Below are 18,812 nucleotides of genomic sequence, written 5' to 3' on the forward strand. Positions count from 1 at the left end.
GGAGAGGTGTGTTAACAGCCAAATGGAGTGGACATCTCATTGCTTTGGACACAAGGGAGCTGGTAGATTTGCTGTCCTTCTTTTGTACTGGACCACAATAAAATAACTAGAACATCTCAAACATTAGACAAGCACACACTGCCAGTACGCACTAAGACTTACTACAACATAGCTACCGTGAAATACCCTGTCTTCATGGAGCAGACTTGCGAACAAACAAACATCACTACTCTCAGGCTGTAATTCAATTAAAGCTTTCAGTAACACAAATATTACAAAAAAAAAAAAAAAACACCTCTCATGTATGCTGATATCAGTATTAGTCATTACGAACTTTGTATCATCACTTTTACAGCGAGACTTATGCAATAAATCTATCAATCTCCCAGTACTATTGGGTTTATTTGACCTCAATGTCATTATTTGACTTAAAGAATATACCTGATTATGTAGAAAAAATAAAGAATGATCAAAACAAGTGAAACTGCAGGAAAGTACCTCATATACCTCAGGTTTAGCATGGCACATATTCCAAAAGACTAAGAGGATGAACAAATTCACTTTGCTTCAATAGCCTGTAAACTCAGTGACTTACTACATTGCTTGTACCAGTTCCCTACAACACCATCACATAGCATAAATACACCATGCTTTTTACCAGTGGCCAAAGTTACCACATATGCTTTTTAAATAATCACTTAAATAGAAGTGCATCTAGCCTACACCAACATGAAGAAACTACTTTGTTTTTAATGGAGCTATGTTTAATATAGAGGAACAACCCAAAATTGGAAGCGATTTTTAAATGTTACCTGTTAGACTATACAGACAACCTTTAAAAACAAGTAAATATTAAAAAAAAACAAGTAAAATTTTAAAATCAGGTAAATATTAAAATATATATATTGAAGAGCATCCCATTACTCAGCTATTCACAACACAGTGAATTCTCTGTTACATAATGGCCTAACACTTTTTTTTAAGTCATTTTCAACACATTTCTATTGAGTTTAGCAAGAATTATGTGCCATATGTAAAATTAAAAAAAATATGAGTTTATCTCTCTGCAATATATACGAAAATGAGTCAATGAGGACAAAGGTGGCTGCCTATTTTCTGCTCTACTACAAAAGTCCTTAGAAATTAGCAAGCTCCAAAAATGACCTCACTATTATGAATCTCTCATGTACTGCACTTACAGCTTCATTCCTCCCTTTGGGGTTTAAGTTAAGAATCTGCTCATCACTAATAATGCTTTTTATGCACTACAAGCATGAGATTGTGCAAGACAAAAAAACGACAGACAGTAAAGAGCAAATTTCCCTTCAGCCTCTATTTTCTCATTGTTTAAAGCTGGCAATGCTATTTACTCATTCTGTGCTTTTATGAAAAATAAGGTTTACTCCTCCACCGATTTCCAGCCTCTCATTTAAAAATCAATGAGATATCAAAAGAAATTAGTACATTTTCCTGAAGGTGTGCATAGTTATTCATAGTATGGATCAAAGCCCAATCATATTTCTATGAACAGTTATTATTTTTGGAGCATACACACTGGGAATTTCAAATTGGCCCACAGGAGATGGCAGCAGAAACAATTTGTATTGTTTCACAAATTCAACTTTTTTTGTTGTTTTTTTTTTTTTTTTCCTTCAGGTAAATGATTATACAACAGTAGTCCACCAGCAGCCCCCACTCCCTGTTTCTCAGCTGTAAACCCATACATTGCAAACTGATGATAACCAAAGACATTGATCAGCCTGCGGCACAAATGAATATTTGAAGCATCTAAATGCAGGCCAGTACTTCCCTAATACATATCCCCACAGACTACTATTCATCAGCTCCATTCCCATTAGGTGAGGCCACAGAGGAGAAGACACTGATGAGCAGACATTGACGAGCAGAGGAAAGTTTAAGAGTTAAAGGGATCAAACTCCAATCAAGATGCCCTTGCAGTACTAAATCACACATACTTGAACACATCAGTGGTCAGTTAAAAATATGAGAGTGTGTCTCAGTTTACTGGAAATATGAGAGTTGTAGATTGACCATTTTCCTATTTTCATTTATAAATAAAGCCAGATGCAATATCCATAATAAAAATACTTGCATATACACCCCTTCTACACAGAATCAAAACCAGTCAGAGAAGAGAATGCAGAATAGTCATTAAGGCAAAATATCTATGCAGAAAAAAGAAGCTGCGTTCAGTGGCCCAATTAACTTCTTCAAACAAGGCAGCTGACTGGAACTTTGGAAAGTAATGCCAAGTGGCTAACATGAAGATCAAAGCATTTTACCGTCTGCCTTGAGAAGATTACAGAGTAACAGTGATACAAAAACTGATGAAAAATGAATCAATTTTCCTTTGGAACTGAGCAGTTTGGACATTAAAGTATTCCAGCAATTTTGCATTAGGAGTCCATGTCAGAACTGGCAGTCTCACTTCTAATATTTAAGGTCCTTCCTGTACTTAGTGCAGAAAAACACTTCTAAGTGAATGTATATATTAGTATTGCATAGCCAAAAGAAAGTTGTAGCAGAACTAGTTAGTTGCTCTTTGCACTGTTATATGACTGTCTCTGAACTTGCAAACTTGTACCAAACTCTTGTATTTTTCAGCACAAAATAAGTAGTGTATCACTGCCTACTGTTTGAGATTTGCAGCCCTTTGCCTGATAAATGAAGGGTAACATACTAGAATAAAATCAGGTCTGATACATTTGTAAAAAGTTTTATCATGACCTCAAAAGAAATCAGATAGTTAAATTGTACTTGCAGAAACACTGCATATGCTGGTACTTGCACACATTTATAGTATCAACGTAAAAGCTGCAAGAAGAAGGTAGACAAGGCTCTGAGTAACAGCTGGGCAGCACAGGCTTTGTAGAAAGATGGCCAGCTAAGCAGGGAAAGCAAGAGGTTAATGCAGTTTCACATCAGAAGCATTAAAAGACTGGCGAAAGATACCTGGAGAATGTGGAATTGCTCATGACCTTCCAAAATGAGCAACTCATCACCTGTTCTCTCATCTTTGCCAGGTTCAACATACACACATCCTCATACAAACTTCATTTATAAGTGTTAATAGAATTCTTGACCTCCTTTTTCCAAAGTTCAACTGTAAATATTTGCATGCTCCACAGTAAGCACTGCAATGAAATGAAACCTTATGTAGGAGGTAACAATATTCTCGCTCCATAAAACATGATTTGGAAACTATGTTAAAGGAGCTTCTGCAAACGTTTGCAGGCTGCCTATTCTAACCAACTAAAGACAGTACAATTCACACATAATTGCCTAGTTCATTACATCAAATCTTGTAAATATTTTATTACACTGCTTTACAGAAAACGCTCTTTGAATCACTCTACACCTACTCAGCTATTATGCTCTAAAGAGGTGAGTGCCATCATCTACAGCCAAGAACATGATATCAGAAGCAATACAGCAAAAGAGCAAGAAACTACAGAATTTATACTGCATACTGGATACTTTCTCTGGATGGCAGACTAAGAAATTATGTCTTGCTCAAATCTCTGGTTGTCAGAGATTCATTCTTTTAGCAGAACTCCTGATACACGGGAGGTGTAAAAAATGGGCACCAGAAATAGCATGGAAAAAGCTGTAATAGAAGTCAACTACATAAGCCATACATTTTAAACTGAAAAAAATAATGCTATATTGGGATTTGCCTAACTATTCCAGCACTCCTATTCCACAGGATAAATAACTCTTTGCTTACTTGATACTGAGGTTTCCTATGGAAAACAGACAACAAATTAGGCATTGCCCAGAAATCCTTAACATCTTTGCATTTGGTTCAAGAGTACTTCACTATAGTATCACAGTCAAAACTCATAGAAGACTATACCACCACACTTCACTCACAACCCTCCTTCATTAGCCTGCCTTCTCCCCCTAACCGTCCTCTCTTCCAGCTAGTTAAAAAGCCATTAAAAATTTATGGCTAAAAATGATCGTGTTCTCTTTCTATGTACACTGAATGATCCAGTATACTGGAAAAAGACAAGTATCAGGTTTGATTAAGAACAGTTGACTGTAAAGCTGTTTTGTCAAATCATGATGGAAGCTAAAGACAAGATTTCAGGTTTCATTTGCATTACGAACAATTTTCTTTTATTGCTTACACATAAAATAATACTGTAATTTTTATACAAATATTTTATGTATAGTATCAGTACTAAAAAATTAGTATTTGTGTAAAAAAATTAAAGCTACATTCTGATATTACAACAGCTACATGGTAACTGTTACAGTTGTGATACCAAGGGCTAGACAAGAACAGAAAAAAAAAAAAAGAAAAATCACAGCCTGGAATGTTTAAGTTGAAAAAATATATATATTGAAAAACTGCATTATGGAAGTCAATTGCCAAATGTACGATTCAGTCTTTGCTGTCTAAGGAAGATGTCTGAACTGGGAATTTTAACTGTCTGAGGTTTTGATGCTGACATACCTCAACTGTGTAATTACAAAATGTGAACATTTAGAGACTACCTGCTTATTTAATCAAGCACTAAACCGTCCTCCTTCTTTAGGAGAAGGAACAAAAACCTCCTTTATCTTCTACAATCCTTTGTAACAAGCCATTTACATCCATATATATATATTCCCAACAGACTTCAGTGTACTTTCATGACTATTTTAATTAAAAGAAGAATTATTTTAAACAAGAAAAGCATAGGTGCATCTATGAACCTCAGAAACACCTATAGCAAAAACAGCTGAGTCTAGATGAGGGTACATATAGCATGCACATCAGCTTCAGCAGTGTAAGCCAAGTTCCAACCTATCTTGAAGAAAATTTTAAACAAAAAGCCTATCTTTTTCACTTATTTTGTATTGACAACTCCAAACAAAACAATGTTTCTTTTCAGTGATGTTAGCCATTGCAGGGTTTGTTTCGGGTTAATGCAAGACAAAGTCAGATGCCTTCTCTCACCTGCACCCCTGTGTCTAAGCTCTCACCTAAGCAGTTCATTGTTCTCTACTTACCAGAGAAAACCATCTCAAAGTCACTCTGAACTGGCAAGCAGAGGGGGAGTGCTAGACCACATCATTCATTTCGTAAAGGCAGTATCTCAGATTTCAATCTGTATCAATATTGACATATAACCCACATACAGCAACTTGGTGCAGAAACATCTCTAGGATCAAGTTAAATGGTACCCATCGTCAAGAAATGTGCACATTAGTATCAAGTTAACTGCTACCTCCTTATGACATCCAAAGATGGGCATGTTTCCTATGGGATGTGGTCAATAGTGCTGATACTACATTAGATTATGATTAAATCTCTCCATCACAAACAAGAAGTAACATTAACAGGTACTTGTTAGCAATGAATCACATCTCTTTATTGCAGTGTTTCTCTTTATTGCAATATAGTTTTAATTAGCAGTACAAGACAGATCTGCGAGATCTAGTGAAGCATGGGGCACACATAAAATTGGTTCTTAAGGCACCCATTTCCATCTATTTAATAATTATGATGATATACTGAACACTACAGAGGGTATTAGACATTTATTAGGATATTTTCTTTGCTCTCTAGGAGGGATTTATTTTTTTTCATTTTACTTAAAGTATATGCTGTGATGATAGCCAATTTTAAATACTCATAAAAACAGGGAATCTGTGCTTGCATTTCATAAGCTTACACTGTTTGAAAAACTCCCAACTTTAGATAAAACCCTTGCTTTTCATTCATGCTCTGTCCTTGCTTGATGCTTGTTGCTCCCCCAACCCAGCTAGCAAGCTGTTTTTCTACTTGTCCAAATTCACTTTGTAAAACCAATTTTCACAAAATGCAACTGTTCGTATAGCACTGTATCAGACACATTTGAGAATTCTCATTCATTTACAAGCTTTTACATTAAATTGAAATAATAGTTTATAATGAACATTTATAAAAATATCTTCTTGATCATTTTTTCTGCTTCAGCTCTCAAATTATGCATATTATTATGGTTGACTATTCACAGTAGAGCAAATCTTGTATTATGACAGCTTTTCTGGATTTAGGTTGTCAGTTAAGCAAAAGAATTTTCAAATTCCACTCTGATGATGCAGAAAAAGGAGCATGACCAAATAACTTGGTTGAGCCCCATTTTTTTTCTCTACAGATATGGTAATTTGTTCTGCTGTGGATTAAAAGCATACCTGAGAAATTTTCACATCTGAACAAGATACCTTCAGAAGAAACATGAAAGGACACAAACTTCTTACAGAGCAACATAAACACATTTTCTTTTCTCTCTAAAACAAAAAATCATTGGAACCTTACTGACTTCGTACAAAAGATAGCTTTGTTCAGCTTTGTTTAACTTTCAGTTCTAGTGAAGACAGGATTTTATCTGTTACACAGCTGTTTGTTTAGAAACAACCATTTTTAAACTCATAAAAAGCACCTGAAAAATAAAATGCATCTCGGTTTCCCACAATTACTCCATTTCCAGTACTTTACCTGAGGATTATACACATTAGCTCAAAAACTGGCTCTTAAGTTGCAAACTTGATCCAAGCCTTTCCATTTACTCCTTTTCTCCGATTTCCAGGTGCCAGTTGACAAAGCTGTATCCTGGATCCACATACAAGAGAATTTCCTCTTTATGTGAATTATGTAAAGTTACATTTTAAATGCGTTACAGAGCTAGGCTGAATCAGGAAGCAAACAGCTTTACTCATAGCCACAGAAGGTGGTGCATATGCTTCTGATCATGTAAGGTCGCGCATCTTTACATTGACAGATCATATTTAAACTGAAGTACACTATGTCTAGGCAGAAGCTAGAGGGAGAGTCTCAGAGCTGGAATTTGTTGTCCATGAAAGTTAGAGCAGCTGCATGGCTTTCACCAGTAACAAATATAGATTCAAGCTCTACAAAGTAAATTTCTTTACCACTTTAGTTACTGTGAAGAGGGATACTACGGTAATATTTTAACATATACGAAGAAATCAACACAATAAAGAGATTAAAATATTTTCCTAGCAGTTTACTAGGTTTTACACATATCCACACCCACTAGCTTCTTTATTTTACAGATATCAGTATTTACCCAGCATCGTAAGAATAATTCAGTGTTAGTGATTTCATGAGCTGCATTTAGCCAATGTGACACAAGCTATAATAAACCCTCTACACTATCACCCAGAAGGACATTTTCCTAATCTGCTAAACACAGTAACTCTGCTGCTGCTGTGCAGAATAACTTCGGTCAGGTTTGATATATTAACAAGTTGTCTGTTTGGCATATAATGCTCAAGCAACAGGACCAGTAAGAAGGCCGATCACAAGATCACAAGCATCAGTCTTCATTATACTTAGAGCATCAGTAACAAAGCCAGAGGTTGGCACTTCCTCTACTCAGACACAGTACACAGATACCTATGATAAGTTTTCTCCTTATTGCAACTGACAGGGACCATACTTTGTTTCTGGGACTATCCATAGGTTTGACAAGGCTATGACTTGCACCAAATATTTGCTGTTTCCTGCCATCATCACCCCCTCCAGACACAGAACCATATCCACAACAACCAGATTACATATGAAAAACCAACATCTACTGCCTTTAGCACAATTCATCCAGCCCTCACTTCAGCATTAAAAAAAAAAAAAAACAAAAAACTGCAAGGAAAGCAAGTTGAAGGACAAATGAAGTTTTATAAAACAGCCTGCGGGTCACTACATGAACACGGCTATAACAAGAAAATAAACAACAATACCACAACACAAAATAGCCCTTACTTACTTGCAGTGGGATCCACAAGCTGCTCTTCTTTCAAGCTCAAACTGCAAAGTAAGCCTTAGCTAGCCTTGATACAGCAGATCTAACACCATTAGTAATCTTTACCTTTAAATAGGCAAGTTCATCTCTCCAAGAGTGAAAGATGCCTCCAAATCCACAAGTCATGTTGCCTATCCTAAACCCTTCCCTAAGTCAGGGCTCCAGACTCACCAACACTCTTAGTCATCAAAGTTTTAGTTTTCCCTTCAGAAAAGCCAAAAACCCTCATAAGTCTGCCCACAGCAGGCTTCCTACAGGGGCAGGTCAACAGCAGCACTCCCAGACTGTGCTCCCAGGTGTTTTCAATATCTCTCCACACAGCTCTTGTATGGCTGCTCCCAGCCGCAGCTGAGGTTGGTCAGCAGCTTGGCCGTAAGTCAAAGAGGTAATAAAGGTCATCAACTTCAGCTGGGCTATATTGGCAATATGTACAGCAAGTCTCCCTCTGCAAGTGTTCAAATATTCGAACACACCATAGCACAACTGGATGGCACGGTCAGTGATCTACTGAGATTAAAGCACTGGCTACCATTGTGGAGGAGAACATGCTTTCATCTTGAAGGCAAGGATTTTAATTTTGGCTAGGTGACTTATCCTTCAAGGTTACACATTGCAGCTATAGTGGAAACAGGAAGGAAACAGAACATATCTGCATAATAATATTTTATTAATGATATTAGCTGAGACACATCAAAGCTTTCTTTCATAGAGACTTAGTATATCCTTACACCTCTCAGGAGGCAGAAAAGGCTGCCTCTGTGAGAAAGTACTAGATATGCTCAGTCTTCTTTGACCAACAAATGACATGGGTTGATACCAAAACCTTCATCTTACTAGGCATCCTGGAGAAGAAATTATGGATCAGAACTTTGATAATTCTGGATTGTTTGTGTTTTCATCAAATTCTGGATGTAGAAACAACTCTCTGAAGAAAAGACCTGTTCAGAGCAAAAGGATAGGGAACAAGAGCCAGCAAGAACATACCTGCTTACTTAGTGATTAACCATACCTGTGAGTAATACAGGCACTCTGCTGTGGCTGGACACTTCAGGGCAGGTTATTCTCACACTACAACAACCTCATTGTGGCTGGGGAAAACAGATCAGTTCTTACCATTTACCATCTACTGCACTTCTAATTAGAAATAACTGCAGCAGCTGCATGAGATTCATTCGTAGCAAGTAAAGTCAATACACAAAAATAATGTAATATACAATAAAATAAATAATACATTCAGACCCAACTGTGAATAACACACTATTAATTTTACAAATACCTACAGTATTTTCATCAAAACAATTTAAATATAAGCTTATATTTTAAAACATGAGTCCAATACATCCATGAAATTGGGGATAAATTTTGAAGGGAATGCATGTACCATAGGCACCATTTGATTATTAATCAGTTAAAAAAATTAAATATTCCTTGCCCCTATATTCACACTGATAAATTTAAATTATGTATTTAAGATACTTATTTCTGCTCATCAGCAGAAATAAGAAATAAGCAGAATTAAGAGATTTTAATGCAAATAAGACAACACGAAATTAAAAGTGTGTTGTGTTACTTTTATAAATACAGTGTTGTTTGGTTTTTTTTTAAACCATATACAAATATTTGTCCAAAGAAAACTGATTAAAATCCAAATCTCACATTTTCCAACATGATAGAGGTTGCCATCCACAAGTTCATTACAAAACCTGCCTCTTCTCTAAGCAGATTTTATTACTGGCTAGACACAGCTGTGACATCTGCTCTGTTACAGATGAATTTTTAAAAAACACTCCTATAGCGCACTCTAGAAATTAGCATAAAAAAGGTCAGCCTAACAGTAACTTCTTGCATGAGAAAGAGACATTGCATGCAACTACATACAGATTTGTATCATTTACTTGCACTCGCATAAATTATTAAGCAAAATTTTCAGTTTAGCTGTCAAAGCACAAAATCCTCCACTGAAACACATGAAGCCAGCTGTATATTCAAGCAAGAGATTTCCTTGCTGCACACAGAAGCTTGTCATCTAAATACAGGCTTTGGCATACACAGTCTTTACGAGCTGAGACATAAGAGAGAGACCAGAGCAAAATGTGGATTATTCTGTAATACAAAACAATTTTCATTTCATTTCAGCTTTCAGAGCCCCAGTATCAAGCCCCACCAGAGAGATGTGGAGCAGAAAAAAGTCTCCATCATGCTTAGGTTATTAAAAGGTACAGCACAGAATCCTTTGGTGGAGGCTTCCTCAAGACTCACAAGTCTCTAAAAATTAGTAGCAGCTTTCAGGATAAAATGGTCTGTTTCCCATATTTTCAGAATACCACAGCTGCAAATGCACAATAATGTTTTACTGGGTATGTGCATGAAAGGAAAAATGATAAAACTATTCGTAAGCCTTCACATTACTGCTCTGACCTGCCTGATCTCAAAAATCATACTATCTTCAAGTATGTTTAGAATGACTTTTTTTCTCACTGCGGATCATGTTATTTTAAGAGCACGATATCTGGAGAATTCAATGCTATTACATCCTTCAATCCTTTGAAAGTATTATGAATTCATGTTTAAAGTTCCAATAAAGGACATTTTTTGGCACAGTCTGCAAAAGAACTTATTTCCTGCTTCCCAGTTCAAATTGCCAGATCGTACCACCCACCACAGGACAGAGGAAGTTGCACAAGAAAAACCAGAATAAAAAAAATATAAAAAAATAAAGATATGAGGACTCTAACATACTGCCCTAGCAATGAGTCTGTTGTTAGGATCTGTAAACTTGGGAGTTTCTTACAGGTAATTCTTCCACCGAGTTCACCCGAGTAAGGGATTTTTAGTCTTCTTCTCTTTGCCTTCATGATTATAAGATCCAATAATTAATGATTATCTGTGTACTGCCCATCAAAAAAGTTACATGGATCAAAAATAAGCAAACATTTAATACGCTAAAACTCTACAACTCAGGAGAAGGAAGTAAAGTAAGAAGGATCACTGATACTGGTATGTAAACAAACTATCATCATCATTTGGGATTTCTTTATATACTCAAATTTACTGGAGTAGTATCAGAATTCCAGAACAATCATACTTTAGAAATGCACTAATATCCTGCTGTAGCCAGAATTTAATCTTCAAAAGTTTATAAAATTTTCAAATTGATGTTTATATTTTCATATTTTAAATAGACACATAAGCACTGCAATGATTTTTTTCATCTTAGCTATTCTAATATTTGACATTTTTTAATATGAGTTGACTAATTTTGACACAGCAGCTTTAAACTGGGCTGATTTCATTCAAAGTTGGCAAACCCTTGTTTATCATGTAACAGTTAATATTGCAAATAGTACAACTCAACATTACTAACAGAATGGTTACAAACTCTGTAGGACAATTAGTCTTTACATATTTTGAAGTCATTAAGCATTTCTAGAACCATTTATAAACTAAACAGTTCTTTCTTCTATACCGTACTTCCTATGTTAGCTCAGTAATTAATGCTTTCAGGGCAATTTAAAATGTAAATCAATCTGGAAGCACAAAGTCCTGCTGAAAATGCAGTAATATATTGCATGTTTTGTTCTCCAAGGAATCAGATTCTGAAATTGCTGTTTTGAAAAAAGTTCAGGCAACATTTTTTTGTTAATTCAGATTTATTTTCCAGCATTTGGTACTTACACGGACCTCCTGATAAAAAATAGGGAAATAATAGGTGAACACTGAAATGGCTAATGTTATATTTCAGTGCTATAATGCTAGGGGTTTGCACAATTCTGCATAATTTTTCTATCATATGAGAACACAGAACGCCCATTCATGACAAATGTTCAATAAAACAGTAGCTATAAAGTACAACATTTGCTTCAAATACTAGATTTACCTAAAATCTGGAAACACTGAGATGCATTACACATATAATTACAATCTCTGGAATCAGAACTATAACCTGGAAATAAAAGTTTATGAAATCTTTTAATAATAGTTTAGAAGAATGAGCTGGAGCAAAGAGAAGCTAAGTATGGATGCACTGATGTTTAGGATGCACTAAACATAGGGACTCAGCAACCATAACAGGCAAGTCAAAGTTTTCAAAGCTTTTCTGATTCGTGACACCACTCTGCTCCCCAGTTGAAAGGAGGAAGAAATCGGGACCTACACTCTTGCAATATCCATATGAAATACACTGTTTGTTGGTAGTTGTATACATAGCTATGCAGTTGTACAGCTAGTAAATATACCATTCTAACAGCAGAGGAAAAGAGAGCATCTGCATGCCCATAAAATGTTTAAAATCACGTAATTTTCTTCTGCCAAAAGTCAGTGAGTTCACATGCAAAGGTACCTGTAATGAACATGTTAATTTGAAGTTCTTGCATTCAACTCTCAAAAACAAGAGAATATTTTTTAAACTAATTTAGGTTACCTTAACAGGACAAGATACAGAATGTTTCACCATGTAGAAGCCTTGCCAAGAAAATACAGGTAAGCAGAGACATATGAAGGTGCTTTGCTTGGCAACAAGAGCTGCAATTACTAATCAAAGAACATCAAAGACAACGCATACACTCCAAATGAGTTCAAATGTAAATTCCTCTTTCAAAAAGACACTGCTTCATGCAATGTAATTAGATGCCTAACAATTATAGCATTAGAAGCATAATAGTAAAATACAAAACGTAAGTAGGAACACATAGGACAAAACAGGAACTTGTATTTTACTCTTTTCCACAAATTCCCTTCCCTATTTTATGTTAATCAGTTGACAGGCAGACAGAAAAATGGCAAGCCAGGGCTATAAGACTGAGATTTTCTTCTTCATTTTTTCTTTTTGATTCTGTGCTGTCATCTTCCCAATAGCAACAATCCTTGAGGTTGTTCTCTTCCAGACGTTGCTCTTCCTCAGGTCTATATTCCTCTTCTCTAACTAGATCTGCCTCTTTTTCTAGCCCAAAAATCCTTCCTCAAATTAAAAAATGGTGTCTTATGTGTGACATGCTCTTTGCTAGAGATTTTACAGTTTTAAATAAACCACAGAGAGAATTCTGGTGTAATGCTCCTCCAGCGGTATAAGGGAGATTGGGCTAAACCAAGTGCAAATAACACAGAGCTTTAGGAGCCTATGCTACGACATTTCTTCTATTCATAACCCAAATGTAAGGCAACTTTGATTAATGATTTTTTTTTCCTGCATATATCATATTAAACATCCTTTCCATTAAGGATAACTTCTGAAGTTTGTGTCTTGACAATATAGTAAATCTGGCTTTAAAGCTGACAGTACTCGATCAAAATCAATACAGTCATACAAGATAAAGTGCTGATCTAGCATAGGCTCAGCTGGCTCATTCAAATTCATTCTGAAGCATTCACGAAGTAATTTTATACTAACCACCTTTCTGCTGAATAAGATGTCTCAGTAACACTTTTCTACAAAGAGACATTACAGAATGAATCTCACCATTAACCAAGGCAACATAAACTCCAAATATCCCTTGTTTCATATCTGCCAGAATATTTCATTTCCCCATTACACCTAGATCAACTTTGGACAGTAGTGCACTATAAAATTACATGGCATAATCTGTTCCCAGGTTAGACAAAGCCACAAATGCTTCTTGGGTAGAGAAAACATCAACCAGGTCTGCAGGGACCAGCTGTGCAAAAGAGCTGTGACTGTGGGTTAGAAGTACAGCTGGTCACCTGAGCTGGATGTCTAATTGTCTCTGATTACTGACAGCCTAATTGTCTCCAATTACTGACAGTTCCCTTGTTAGGTAAATATCTGGTACCAGTAACTTCTCCATTCCTTGCTGTGGAGTAGCTGAGCTGCTGCTGTCAAATTCAAAACTTGGCATGCCTTGATTTCTCTCTCTGAAGGCAGGTTGAAGGGTTGCATGTTTCCAAGTCACAGGACAAATAAGCCAAATGATTCTTGTTGTTTGTAAAAGTTTGAGAAATATTAACCTAAAAGCTGTATCTGTAAAGATAACAAAAAAAAAGATTAACCTGAGAGGACACCAGGTTAACATTGCCCTACAAAGAAAGGGGAGATTGGAAAGAGTCCAGATCTGCTGTCTATGGGCTCCAGCAGGCTCCCAGCACCCTTGGCCACCAGGTGCTGCAATACCAGGGCCTCTTAGGAGGAATGTAAAAAAATCCTGGAAGGCTCTAAAGAAATGACAAGATCCTTGCCTAAAGCTGAGCTATCTCCCCATGTACTGAGGCAGTAGGACGGAGGTGTGCATGTTCACAGCGCAGACTGAGGCTCAAAAGCTCCCATTAAAATTTTGTTGTCTTCTCTTGAGGCATTCACTGATGCTACTGTGGAAAAGTGTTACCAAATATAGTCAGCTGAAAACACTCACAAGCAGGTCCACAAAAATAAACAAGAAACCCAGTAGCAACCTAGAAATTATGATAATTTGGGAAAGAATGTGAATCAACTTTTAAGTGTCAGAATATGAAATGTCACTTTGAGAGTGACAACAGTGTGGAAACTGAAGATTGTAAGTATGAATTTTGCTTTTACACTGTTTTCTACTGTCTCATTTTATAAACACTGAGAGTCTACAGCTTGGCAACATAATTCAATTTTATCTAATATGTTTTTCCCATCATCTGTCTCCAAATAAATATCACAAATAATGTGTAAGCAGTTTTACCTAAAATAAAAGTCTGTAACAGTGTTACAACACAATAGTGTCATTCAGTAAATGCAGCCAGAAAACAGAATGGGATTCAGTAAGAATTAATATCCAAAATTGATGCACGATGAAAACACATTTTCCACCAAACCTATTTAATGCAGCATGTTTTCTCCAGTGCACCAAGACAGCTAGATCCTGACAAAAAGAGCCCACAAAGCTATTATGGATTTCTTGCCTATCCATATTCTGGCATGAGGAATTAAAAACCCTGACTTACTGCTTTGTCCTTTTAAGATTTACATTACAAAATCGGACAGATGTCTTAAAGATTTCTGGCCTCTGCTTCCCTAATGTCCACCTTCTCCCCCTGACTAGGCAGAAAAAGAATGGCCTTTAAAGCTGGGTAGACCTGGGGAAGGACTGGTAGGGATTTCAAATTGGTGCAATGTAAAAGGCTCTACAAATATTCAGGCTTGACCAGTGAGAAATTCATGTGTATAATTACAGAGCTCTAGTCCCTCCTTCTACCTCAGCTATTTGAATATCTGTTTCATACTTAGTTTCAACAAAGAGACGATTTTATCCTAGGACAGACAGCAGACCCTTCATCAATTTACAGATAAGTAAAGAAACAAAACTCTAGATTATCATATCCTTGTAGGGTTGGGGTTAGGATCCAGCAGCCTTCAGAGGAAATTCACACATGCATTTCAGAAATTCCTAGTTTGGGGGTTAGGCCTGTCTTTAATCCCCATATCTGATAATCTGTATCCTATAGATTATAATAAATGTATGCCAAGCACAAAACCAACATTTTTTTATAGCTCACACAATTCTGTTTCTTTCTTCACTTTACATGAATAAAAACACTCTGTGCCATAAATGCTAAAGAAGGGATAATATATTCAATAAAACAAATGGAAAGAACTTTTGAAGGTCAGGTATAAGATCAGCCATATTTCACTGAAAACTTCAAAGAAGTTTTTTATTTATTAATTGGTTGCCTATGTTACAAAGACTGCGTGATGACTTTCAGCCTGCCAATGACAATGCTCAAGAAAGTGAGGGCCAAAGACGAGCATTCCCTCTCAGAATTCTGCATGCCATTTAGAAGCAGCAGAGCAGCACTTAAAAAAAAAAGCCTTCCAAACAAGAAAATAATCTATATGCTGCCTGGTAAAGAATCCAATAGGGCAGGTACCTGGGGAGCTTCTCATGAGTTCCCCTATGTATGCAGCACAGCCACTCATCTCTTCTGGCAACCTGGGGTAAGATCTCATAGTACCAACAGATCCCAGAACTGCTACTGAGAAAGTAGAGTGCACTTTTTGTTAGGGCAGGCAGACTAAGCCTACCTTAACCTATTCCTTACTACCACTCTCAAAACACCCATCATTTACATAGCATCTCACCTTAAGAGTATCCTTGGACTACTCTGAACAGAGTATCCAGAAAAGTTTGCTCACAGTATGATCTGGTTTTGTATTTAGTATGTGGAATATGACTCTGAGCCCCACTCTGCATTATACATGAAAACAAAAAGTGAACATCAGGAGCTGTTACTTGGCCCAGAAACATGCTAAATGCATTTCCTTCCAGCCCATGCATATGGGAACACAGCAGCACTTCATTTTATGTTTATTTTACACATTTATTACAGAAGGAAACTGAAGATACGGGAAGTTTCCCTGTCCTTTCTGCAATTTCATCTGGATGACACTCACTTTTTATCTGCCAGGTGAGACCAGAAGTTAATTGATCCCACTAGCTTGCTTCAGCATCTGTAAACAGCCGATGACAGAAGAGTGTAACAAATATAAAGCAACAGCAGTGATATATGATACAACCTTCTTTATGCAAAACATTGTGGATGGGGAAAAAAGATTGCTAAAACAGTTGGCTTCAGTCTCCTTGGCTATAGTCTTAATAAAGCTTTTGTCAGAGCAGAATTTCAGACCTTTGAAATGGGTATGTCTGTGTTTAAACTTTTGTACAGGTTCTCCTTCCAGTCAATGGAAGAAACTGGCACATTCAAGGTATGACCTATTTTGGGTATCTGAAGACACAAAAAAAAACACAGCAAAACAAGTACTTGAAGCTTGTAACAATCAATAGCAACAACAAAACCCTCCAAACATTTTTAGTGACCATTTCAAGAATTCTTCCTCATCAACTTTGGATTCATTCTAGGGGCAGAGTGCAAATACTCTTACAAAAATCCAGATTGAAACAGCTGGGTAAGAGATCTTAGAATAACGTATTTGAACCTTACGCATACAGCACATTTTTTAGAATTACTCCACTGGAGAATCTGATGGCTAATTCTGGAAAATACTGTAATGTGAGGTGACCCACAGTGCTAAAGCATTTGAATAATTTCATTCCTCTTCAAGAAAGCACATAAACATATGTTTAACTTTAATCACAGATCATCTTACTGCTTTCATCTGGACCTAATCATTAACCATAAACACGTGCTTAAATGCTTCACTGAAAAAGGATGAGATTACTCACACTCTTACAGTTAATTGTATGCTTAGATGTTACAGTGGCCTCTTGGCAGGCTGCACTGTGTGCTGCGACTGTTCAAAGCCGAAGCAGGCTGTAATGCCCTACAGCAAAGATTGTGATTGTGCCCTTCTTTCCTACTCCTTAGTAAGTTACGTGGGGTATGTCATGTAAGACTGTCTCTTCATGGAGTTCTTCAGTATGACTTAGCCAAAAAAGACTTGTAAAAAGGGACATCTAGTGAACTGATCCAATTACAATAAATTTTCTAACACTGAAAATTACTTTTTTCCCAGTAAGAACTCTGATTAAAGTTAATAGTTATCATCAAGTCCACTTGTTAGACTCTAAGATAAAGTCTAGTTATTAACTAGCCTAATCATCTATGGCGAAGGCTGCAGAATGATGCTTTTGGGATATACATAGATTATCTTCTGTAAAATACCAAGCTTATTCTTTTCATAGAGCATCAAGCAATGCTAGTGTAGATGTAGTCTGTGTGTCAATTCTCTTTCTCCTCTTAACATGTCATATTTATGACCCTCACAACTGCAGTATCTAACTGCCTTCCTAGAAATTGGAAGATAAAAGTAAACCAGATAGAACTCCTAGCAGCAAGATGAAATCCAGTTCCAGGGAACTAATTTCAGTTAAAAACATATACCAAATACCAAATCCTTCTTCTTGGAATAAAGTATGTGTTACAAAAGGCCCAAATAAATTTTTTCTAAATCTCCCTACATTTCATATTCAGTCATGTCAAATTTTTTAATCCAGTAAAACGCTGGAAACCAACACAGGGGTAGACTAGCAAGTATATGAGCACTTTAAGAAGAAAAGAGGATCTGTAAAACAAATAGAGATCAACTCCGTACACCACAGCTGTTTTGTTTGTAGCCACTCACACTGCATTTAGCATATAAGCCACTTGTCGTAGCTGTTCATGTACTTACTGAAGTACTCCTAACTGGATTGCTGTACTGAAGTGCAATGCTATGTTGACTGTCAGAATTTTTTTTCACATCTGGGCAAATAAATAGCCTTTGATAAATGCTACCACTTGTTATGAAAACAAGCATCACTTGTCTCAAGGAACAGTGACTCTGGACTATGTTCATCACCTGGAAAAGACATCCACACACTGTCTGGCACTCTTCTTTCACAGTTCCTGAAAAAAATCCACTACGTGCCTCATAATACTTCTGCAACTAAAGTGTTTTTCCTTTTACAATATCAAAGTACAAAAAGAGAATTTTAAGTATGCACCTTAAAAAGCAGTGTATTTTGAAAGGCAATTTTACTTTTCCTAAACTGAACACCTATACTGCCATGAGGGCTTTTGTTCATGCAGTTAACCTCATTTCCAAAATCAATTATACTTCTCAGAGAGCAGACTAACTTGAAATGGAATATTCAGGTTAAAAAAAGGTTGCAATCCAGAATAGTTTTAGGTTTGCATTTGGTTATTTCTCTGCACTTAAGCAATAGACAAAATCTAACAGCCAGTTCTTACTGGTGCAGTTCTCTATGCAACTGAATCCCAGCCTCACTACCAGAGCAAGAATTTAGGTATTTGCACTGTTATGTATTCTTTTTTTTTTTTCCCAGATAAACCCTGCAGAAAGGTAAGACTAAAACAAGTAAGAGATACTAGTTAAAATATTTTTAGATAAACTTTGACCCATAATATTAAGAAAGAAAACATTCAGTTAAAATGAAAGGCTATATATAATGCAAACAAATCATGGTGAAGGAATGGAACAAAACGATACCACCTACCCCCAAGTTTTAAGACAGTGATACGACACATCTGAGGTTCTGAGGTTGAGAAAAACATTTCACT

At 36.4% G+C, this 18,812-nt stretch overlaps 1 protein-coding gene across 3 annotated transcripts in view; it reads right to left on the bottom strand.

Moving 5' to 3' along the window:
• Nucleotides 1-18,812, bottom strand: part of LOC134168987 (pro-neuregulin-3, membrane-bound isoform-like) — a 174,092-nt gene that overhangs the window by 70,088 nt on the left and 85,192 nt on the right. The window contains exon 1 of one of the 3 annotated variants that reach the window (XR_009966715.1): nucleotides 7,782-8,275. The exons of the other annotated variants lie outside the window; for them this stretch is intronic. The gene's annotated coding sequence lies outside the window, so the exon portion shown is untranslated. Of the gene's footprint in view, nucleotides 1-7,781; nucleotides 8,276-18,812 lie in introns of those variants that run through there. 3 annotated transcript variants of the gene reach the window in all.

The sequence above is a fragment of the Pezoporus occidentalis genome, unplaced genomic scaffold, assembly GCF_034315485.1.
Source record: "Pezoporus occidentalis ecotype Australia unplaced genomic scaffold, CSIRO_AGI_Poc_V1 ctg33, whole genome shotgun sequence".
NCBI lineage: Eukaryota > Metazoa > Chordata > Aves > Psittaciformes > Psittacidae > Pezoporus > Pezoporus occidentalis.